This window comes from Agelaius phoeniceus, chromosome Z (assembly GCF_051311805.1).
Source record: "Agelaius phoeniceus isolate bAgePho1 chromosome Z, bAgePho1.hap1, whole genome shotgun sequence".
NCBI lineage: Eukaryota > Metazoa > Chordata > Aves > Passeriformes > Icteridae > Agelaius > Agelaius phoeniceus.
The window spans coordinates 72969497-72977637 of NC_135303.1; the positions used below are offsets into that span (position 1 = coordinate 72969497).

Genomic DNA, 8141 nt, shown 5'->3' on the forward strand with positions numbered 1-8141 from the left:
CTGGTACCAGACCAAAAGCCTTAACATATAAATCAATAGTAATACACTGGAAGAAGAGGACTGTCTAATAGCCACAGAAATCCCACACTCAGGAAAACAAAACTCTCTTAAAAAACACAAGTAAGATGCACTATAGAGAAATAATATTATACTAAATAGTAAAGCTCTGAAGGTTTTTTTTTCCCTCTCATATCAATGTTTCCCATCTTATCCATCAGGATCAGAGACAGATGGATTGACAAATTCTGAATTCCAACTGATTCTCCCTCCTTGTCGCATTCTGAGAAGATGGTTAAACAGTAATTTAATTACATCCTTTTTCACCTCTTCTTACTTGGCGTCCTTAATATTTGTTACTTTGTTTTTAACAGTTTCCCAGCACCCATACGTGAACCAACAACAGTGATCTGAAAAAAGTAGAAAGTAAAATTGTAGGCTTGTTCCAAACACTGTTTTCTACAGCGTTGCACACTCAATTCCCTTTGCCTATAACTCCTCCAAGATGTTTAAAGAACTCATTAATTACTTGGAATAAATCACCCTGTATGAGTTTACTACAGCAAAGCAGACATAGTAAAAAGACTGAATAGGTATGAACCAGGAAGAAGTGAACTTTTGAATTTTCCCCCTCAGTGATGAATTTTACTACCAATCCCCCAAAAATATAGAGCAGTTCAGAAATTAAATAACCAACAAAGCTCCAGGGTTAGCGCCACATATGATTTTGTGACCAGAAGTAACCCAAAATGAGTATGTTCTCCTAAAAGGAGCTAACTACCAGCCTCACATTCCAGGCCACCACAGACTAACATGCCACAGCAAGCTAACATACCAGCAACAGGAGACCAGTGAACATTATCTGCTGTCTGCACGTTCACTGATCCTCCTTCAAGTAGACCCATCTCAAATGCCAAAGCGGAACCTAAGTACATGAAACATCTAAATATCACACTCAGTAGCATAAGCAAGGAAAGCAAGCATTTACAAAGCATTTAAATCACTAATGATTTAGATTGCTATGCTGACACACTTTTCAGCCTAATTTTACTGAAAATACAGGCCTCAGTCTTGTAAATACCACTGCAGCCAAGTTTTTTTGTTGTTGTTTCATTGCACGATGAGAGCGCATAAGCACATGCAGATTTTTAAGCAACATCTTTCCACAGACAAAAAAACCCTATAATTCCCAATAATAAATGTTCTTGGATACCCAGTTTCAAATATAAAAATTCATGTTATCTTCAGGGTTACCTGTAAGACAAAAGACCTGCAGTAACTTGATCAAATTGACAAATCGATTGATCTTCTAAATTATGACTTCTCCTCTCTGATAGAGTAATACCAGGAAGACAACAGCCACACAGGGAAAAAGCAGCAGCTCTCAAACCTTAGCAGTCTATCAGAAGTCTTCTAGACAAGCCTGGAAACACTTTCCACCATTCAAACACTTACAATGATTTCTACAGTCATTCTAGATGACCAAGCCTGTGAATGACATTCAATCATCTGGCACTGCATTTCAGGCGTTTCTGTAGATGCACTGATATAGCTCAAAGCACCTATGCCCTCTCCTCTGTTTCTTAAAACTTGGAAGTTTTAGATGGTATGTATTGAAAAATGACAAGGAAGGCAAAGAATGCAGAAGAAATAATTTCTGCAAATGTACTAATCACATACCCCGTATCATGGGACAAAGGAAGAACATGAAACTTCTCTTCCATAACTGTCTGCGGAGATGGAACCCCTTATGCAGTTGCTACAGGAACTACTCATGCCAACTGAAAGCTGAAAACTGGTGAGAAGACTCTAAACACAGCAGTGAAACCCAAAGCACATTACTTCAAACAAACAAGACTGTCCTTCTGCATCTATCTTTAACGCAACACCAGAACTTCATATATTTTGAATTTATTTATTTACTGGGATTGGAGTTTTCCCCAGCAAGGAGAATAGAGCCCTGGCCACTTTGCAGGAAAATATCACCCATTCCAAATTAAGACCTAAATTATAGATGTTTCACTTCAAGTATTTGTGAGTTTTACTAATACTTCAAACCATCTCTGAGCTTTTTTCATTCCTAAAGCTGGCTGCAGACAACTGAAGCCCTTGAGCACTACAAGCTCACAGCAAGACAATTACATCCCAACCTATACAAACCATCTTATCTAATAAAATTGAGCCTTATGAGGCTCAGTTACCTTCTGACATTATTACAACTGCCAGGATCTCCACAGCAGCCAAGATTGTTCAGATTGCCCTCAGACTCTGCTTAATCATCACTGTTTGTTCCTACATGATCACTTAGTGTCAAGTATCTACAAATTCCTTCCACGAACAGAAAAAAACCTAATCTACTTTTTAACTTAAACTTTTAACTTTAACTTTTTACCCTAGGCAGGACAGCTGCAATGCTGGTGTTCTCCAACACAAGTACACTTCAGTTTGGCTTCATTTAGACCAAAGGAAGAGGTTTGTTCAGTTTTATTTCTCAATTATGAGAAGTTACAATGCATTTTTGAAGGTGGAATTTCAGCTTAGTGTTGAAATATCATGCTTCTGAATCCCCTTTACAGAAAGTACAAAGAGTAATAACTCAAACACCTGTACTGAAATTCAAGCATCAGAGAAACAAGTATCTTAAAAAAAGATGACTTTGATGATGTTCCTTTGTATCCACTGAAATTCAGGACTAGGTCCCATCTGGGTCATCAAAACTGTTACCAAAAATCAGTAAAAATAAGAAACTCCTTACCACCAAGGCAGTATTAAGAAGCAGGCATTCTTTATGTGGCTGGATGCACAAGAGGATATCTCCTCCAAAATACCATGCATACTGAGAAAAACCTCCTGTTTATATACTGTATTTTACATACATATTCATTGATTTCCTGGAATAAACATACATATGATAACCATTTCCCCAAAATCATTAACATATTTTCCCTCCCCTTTCCACATGTGTCTTTCTGTCCTGAGAGTCTCTTTGGTGGTCCCTGGTGGTCATCAACCCCAAAGTCATATCTGACTGCTTGGGAATTGGTAAAAGTTGGCACAACTGGGTTGGTTGCTTTCTTCCTAAAGAATATGTATTGTGCAGTTCCATAGGCCAGTGGTTTTTGAAGAATAAGCATTGTATTAGCCCACCAGGTGCAAACGATTTTTCATCTGGCAACAATGAAGGCAAGCCAGCAGAAAAAGCCTAATTATCGTGAGATTACTATAAAAGAAAAAAACTATTGATTCCAGCATAACAATTTTTTATTTTTATTTTAATTAGATGGGAGATACATTAAATCTCTCCTAAATCAGCATCCTTATTTTGAAACCTTACATTTTTAAAATTTAACTCAACATCCAAACACTGTATTTTTAGTTTAATGTGAAAGATGTATTTCAGTGAAGTAACCTTTTCACAACTAAAAAGATCCTAAAAAAAGTCCTGTTACCAATGGTTAAATACAGACTATTTACTACTCAAACTATCTTCAATGTTTTCATTCTGATATGAAAAGTGTCTTTTGACACATTGGTGCACTTACTCAAAAACTGACAAGGTAAAATAGCAATGTTTAGAAATCTTCATTTTCTAGATGATCTTCATTTAACTATTCTATTTCAAATGTCACCACGAACATTTGCATGCTCACATAGGAATACTGTCTACTATTTTGATGTCCGTATGAGTAACTCTTCCGCCAACTTCACTAGTAACTCATTTGGAAAAGGTTAGATTTCTAATTCCTCTATGTGGATTAAATGTCAGGCACTTCTTCAGTAGATCAGGTTATTCTATAGGGAGAATCTGCTGAAGATATGACATACCAACTATTTGATCTTTACATAACATTTTCCCAAAAGGATTTTCCTTTTTGCTTAGGAGCAGGAAGGACAAAAACAAAACAAGAACGCAGAGCAGACAGACAGTGATTCATTACAGCCCTACCGGAAAGCCCAGCTGACGAATTTGCTCCCATCCCCTTCTATTTCTAGGACCTACTGCTAACATGTGAGGTATAATGTATGTTACACATGTGCAAGCCTTCCTTAGCTTTGATCTTCCAAGCCTGGCTCTTAATGACTGGGACTAAAGGCTCTCAACAAATTCCACCGAGAACAAACCATAACAGTTTTCTGAGACCACCAACTTAATACACTAAGAAACTATCCTTAGTATTTTCTCCCCAAAGACCCTTTATCCATTCCATAGGAACATGATGTGCAAATTGATACCCTACAGAGCTTTGTGTTTACACTAAGCATTGTCTACTATGCAGCCTATGCATAAGGCAGATATATTCATATTTGACCAATATAATAATCATCTTAATGATAATCACATTCCATAGTATGCTACATACTGCAACTTCTACCTCTTTGATTGCAAGCATACCTTCTTAAAATTAGGGATGTTTACTCAAGCTTAATTTAATTCATGAATAAGAACCAGTCAGGTCAAAAGAACATTTCCCCAAGCCATCAACACACAGCTATAAAAGTGCTGTTTCAAGCACATGAGCTACCATGTGTAATGTTAAATAATTTTGTTCATAATAAAAATACCAATGTCAGACTGATTTTTAGTTGTGATTGCTGATCTGAAGAAAGAACACATCCCTTCATGTTCCTCCCAAACTATGTTAATGACATAATGGCATTCAGTGATATAACCATGAGCTGTAAGCAGTACTGAATTACACTTTCATCATTAAAAAAGGACCTTATCCATAGCTACCATGGTGACAAAACACTAGCGTAAAAAGTTGTGCCTCCACTACAAGGAACTATTCTTCTACATGGCATTGAAAAATATCAAGTGCATCATGAGAGACACAAAAGGCCTGAAAAGAAACAAAATTGCCTTGATTATGAACATACTGGTTTACAACTAAATTTGTCATGCACGGCTACAACTCCTCACCCTCCCCTCAAGAATCTCAAGTCATTGTTGGGACTGAAACACTGCTCTGGAAAGGGATGGTTCTTTGTATAAGGATTACTCTATTCAGACTTTCTGCCAAGCATCAGCCACATAAGGAAAGCAAAGTTCACTGCCATTTATTTTGTCCAGATCTTTCTGATGCCTAAGAATAACCCTTACTGCTGCTTGGAAAGGTAAGTCTATAAATTGCAAGTCAAATCATTTATTTGTTATCAGCCACTGAACATGCTTTAGGCATTTATATGTTAACATTTTTCCTTACAGTATATCAAACAGATCTAGTTGGATTGTTTTTTCTTAAATCACTAAATTACTCCACGATGTTAAAGATCTACCTATGTAGGAGTATTAAAAATTTTGCACAGAAATTACTTTGTCCAAGACTCCCAAATACCAATACATGTCACACATTGGCAAGACTGAAGCATACACATCCTATCTGACCAACATGTTGCTTGTGAGTTTCACAAACAGGAACAAACATTCCAGAGTTATGGTTTCTACCTCGTTCTAAACATTCACAATATGAGAAACTCCTTGCCTTCACAAAAGAACTAACCTATAATTGTCTCTTTGATGCATGAGAAATAAACTTCCATCTAGTTAGTTGGTGGAACAAGCACTAGAGGTACAAAATCCTACACTAAAACTTCACATTTAATTTGCCCTTCAACAGCTTCGAAAAGGAGTTCTTTCAAAAATTAGAACGGGGAAAGTGGTCACCAAAACCAAACAAGGCTGCATTAACAGCTTCAATTGCAAGCACGTTAAAAAGTCAGATAACTATCTATCTGCTTTGATATTGCTCTGTATTTTGTTTTAAATGAAGGTTCTTAAGATGAACTTTGCCAGGATTAAAATGCAGGACAGACCTCTGCTATACAAGCTGAAAAACAAGCAGTCCACCTCGTCGCTTTGAGAACAGAGAGGGTAAAGGGGAAGAAGACGGGTGACTGTAGCAATCGAAGGTGGAAAAACTGCGACATTTACAGATGACCAGGGGGGCATATTTTTATAAAGAAACTTAAGAGCAATCCTGAAGAAGTCCGGCCAGACACTAACCGATATTCCAGAAAACAAGGCAGACATAAGCACGAAGCCTCAAGAGCTTGCGATTAAATAAAATATATTACCTCCTTTATGACTTTCTCATTTCCCGATAAGTTAATTATACTTGCAGGGTTACCAAACGTTTTGGAAGGGAGGGAGCTGAAGAAGCAGTTACGCAGTCGAGCAGCTTCAGCTCAGTGCCTTCTCGGACCGAACAAAGAAACTTCTGTGTCCGATGAGATTAAAAACTTTCGGTCTCACAGACTCTTTCCCTGCCTCCATGAAACCAGCGCCTCGGTTCACACGTTCAGGCGAGACGGGGAGAACTACAATGAGCAGTTAAACTGTGCAGGCCAAGGCGGAAAACAGAGACAAAATATAAAGGCCAAAAACAGGATATAAAACGAAGCCTGAACTCCTTGCTTTTTTCTCCACCCCCTTCCCAGAGGAAGGATTTTTCTGTTGTTTTTGCTGCTGCTGATCCCAAGCCTTCCCTATTTACCTTAGCTGTCGGGGCGTCTAAACCAGATCCAGCAGGCAGGAGTTTCTTCCGACCCCAAGTTAAATCCAATCGAGTTTTCTTCTTCAGGGAGGGAGAGGGCGGGGAGAGTAGGAGAAGGAACGTTAGCAGCTTTCGCCGAGGACGAGGGAGTTCGTGTGCACGGGGAGAGGGCACCAGAGCAGCCGGGCTCCTCCCGGCCCCCGCCGAGCTCTGCCCCGCGGCCGGCCCCACGTCGCGCCGGCCCCGCCCGGCGGCGACACCGCAGCGCCCCCCGCCACCCAGCGCGGCCCGGCCTGGCCTGGGCCGGCCCGCCCGCCGCCGCCCCTCGTCCGTCTGCCCGCCCCCCGGCGCGATGGGCACCGCCGGTGCCCCCCGGCTGCGCACCCGTGGTCGCGCTGCCCGAGCGCGGCCGCCACCGCCAAGGGCTGAAGAGAAGCGGCATGGCCGCCTGCCTCACCTGCCCGCCGCCGCCGCCGCCGCCCTCGCTCCCCGCCTCCTCTCGCCCACTTCCCCCTTCTCCCGCGGCTTCAGCCTCCCACCCCCCTCCCCGGCCTCGGCAGCGGGGGGCCAGGGGAGGCGGCGGAGCTGTGGGAAGGGGGAATGAACGTCGCGGGCAGACACGCGGCGGGGGGAAAGGGAGGTGGCCGCGGGCGAAGCCGCCGCGCCCCTGCTGCTGCCGGCGCCGCGCACCGCTGGCCAGACGGGGGAGGCACTGCAGCGGCACGGGGGGCGGAGCGGGAGCAGAGCCCCGGCCGAGACCTGGCGGAGGCGGAGGCGGGCGGGCGGGAACGGGAGCAGCAGCAGGAGCAGGCAGGCGCGGCGGGCGCGCCCACACTGGCTGTGCCGGGTGGGAGGAGGGACGGGCGGACAGCGCCGGGCGGGGGGCCGAACTGGGGGAAAGCCGTGAGGGACGGGCGAAGCGGCCAATGGGGCCCGGCGGGGGCGGGCTGTGCAGCGGCAGAGCGAGGCGGGGCGGGGGGCGCCGGCGCGGGTCTGGGGTGGGCGCGGGCCGGCGGGAGGGGCGCCGGGCGGGGGCTGTGTCTCGCCGCCGCGGAATGGCTCCTCCCGCTGCTGCCCGGCGTGGGGCCTGTCCTAGTTTGTCTTCTGCAGGCAAGCTACGGGCAAATTCAGTCCTGAATGACAGAAGTTTCCTCGTTAACAGCTCAGCTTCGTTATTTAATGGTTGCACACCCTCTGTAGAAAGCGCTGAGGCGCCGGCTCACGCCGTCAGGTGCTGCCTTTGCGCCTTCGTGGCCATCCCACCCCTGCTCCCGCACCTTGTGCTGCCTGACTCGGAGCTACCAAGGGTCTGAGGGAACGAACACACCCAAGGGAAAAACTGACAGCGTCCACCCACGCTTTGGTGTTTGGGTGTGCTACGTTAAACTTGGATGCAAACAACAACAATTAAAATAATGCCGCACATATTGTCACAATGTTTCACGTAAACCCTGGAACATTGCTGTACTTCCAAGTATTTCAACACTGTCAGTACAATACAATGGTACTGAAAATGCGTGTTGACTGACAGAGTCATGTACAAATACATGCTTGAAAAGCCGGCAGTGCATAGGTCACACGGCTTTGGTATCGGTTGGGTTTGGATTGCAGTAGTACAGTTGTGATCCAAACAGAAACACTGAGTTTCTG

General features: G+C 43.8%; 1 protein-coding gene across 6 annotated transcripts in view; it reads right to left on the reverse strand.

Moving 5' to 3' along the window:
• ERBIN (erbb2 interacting protein) overlaps positions 1–7292 on the reverse strand; it is a 120711-nt gene extending 113419 nt beyond the window's left edge. For 3 of the 6 annotated variants that reach the window (XM_077171296.1, XM_077171289.1, XM_077171297.1), the window contains exon 1: positions 6492–6702. The gene's annotated coding sequence lies outside the window, so the exon portion shown is untranslated. Of the gene's footprint in view, positions 1–6491; positions 6703–6948 lie in introns of those variants that run through there. The other 3 variants (XM_054652872.2, XM_077171291.1, XM_077171292.1) reach the window with 3 other exon arrangements.
• Between the last annotated feature and the right edge of the window lie 849 nt (positions 7293–8141).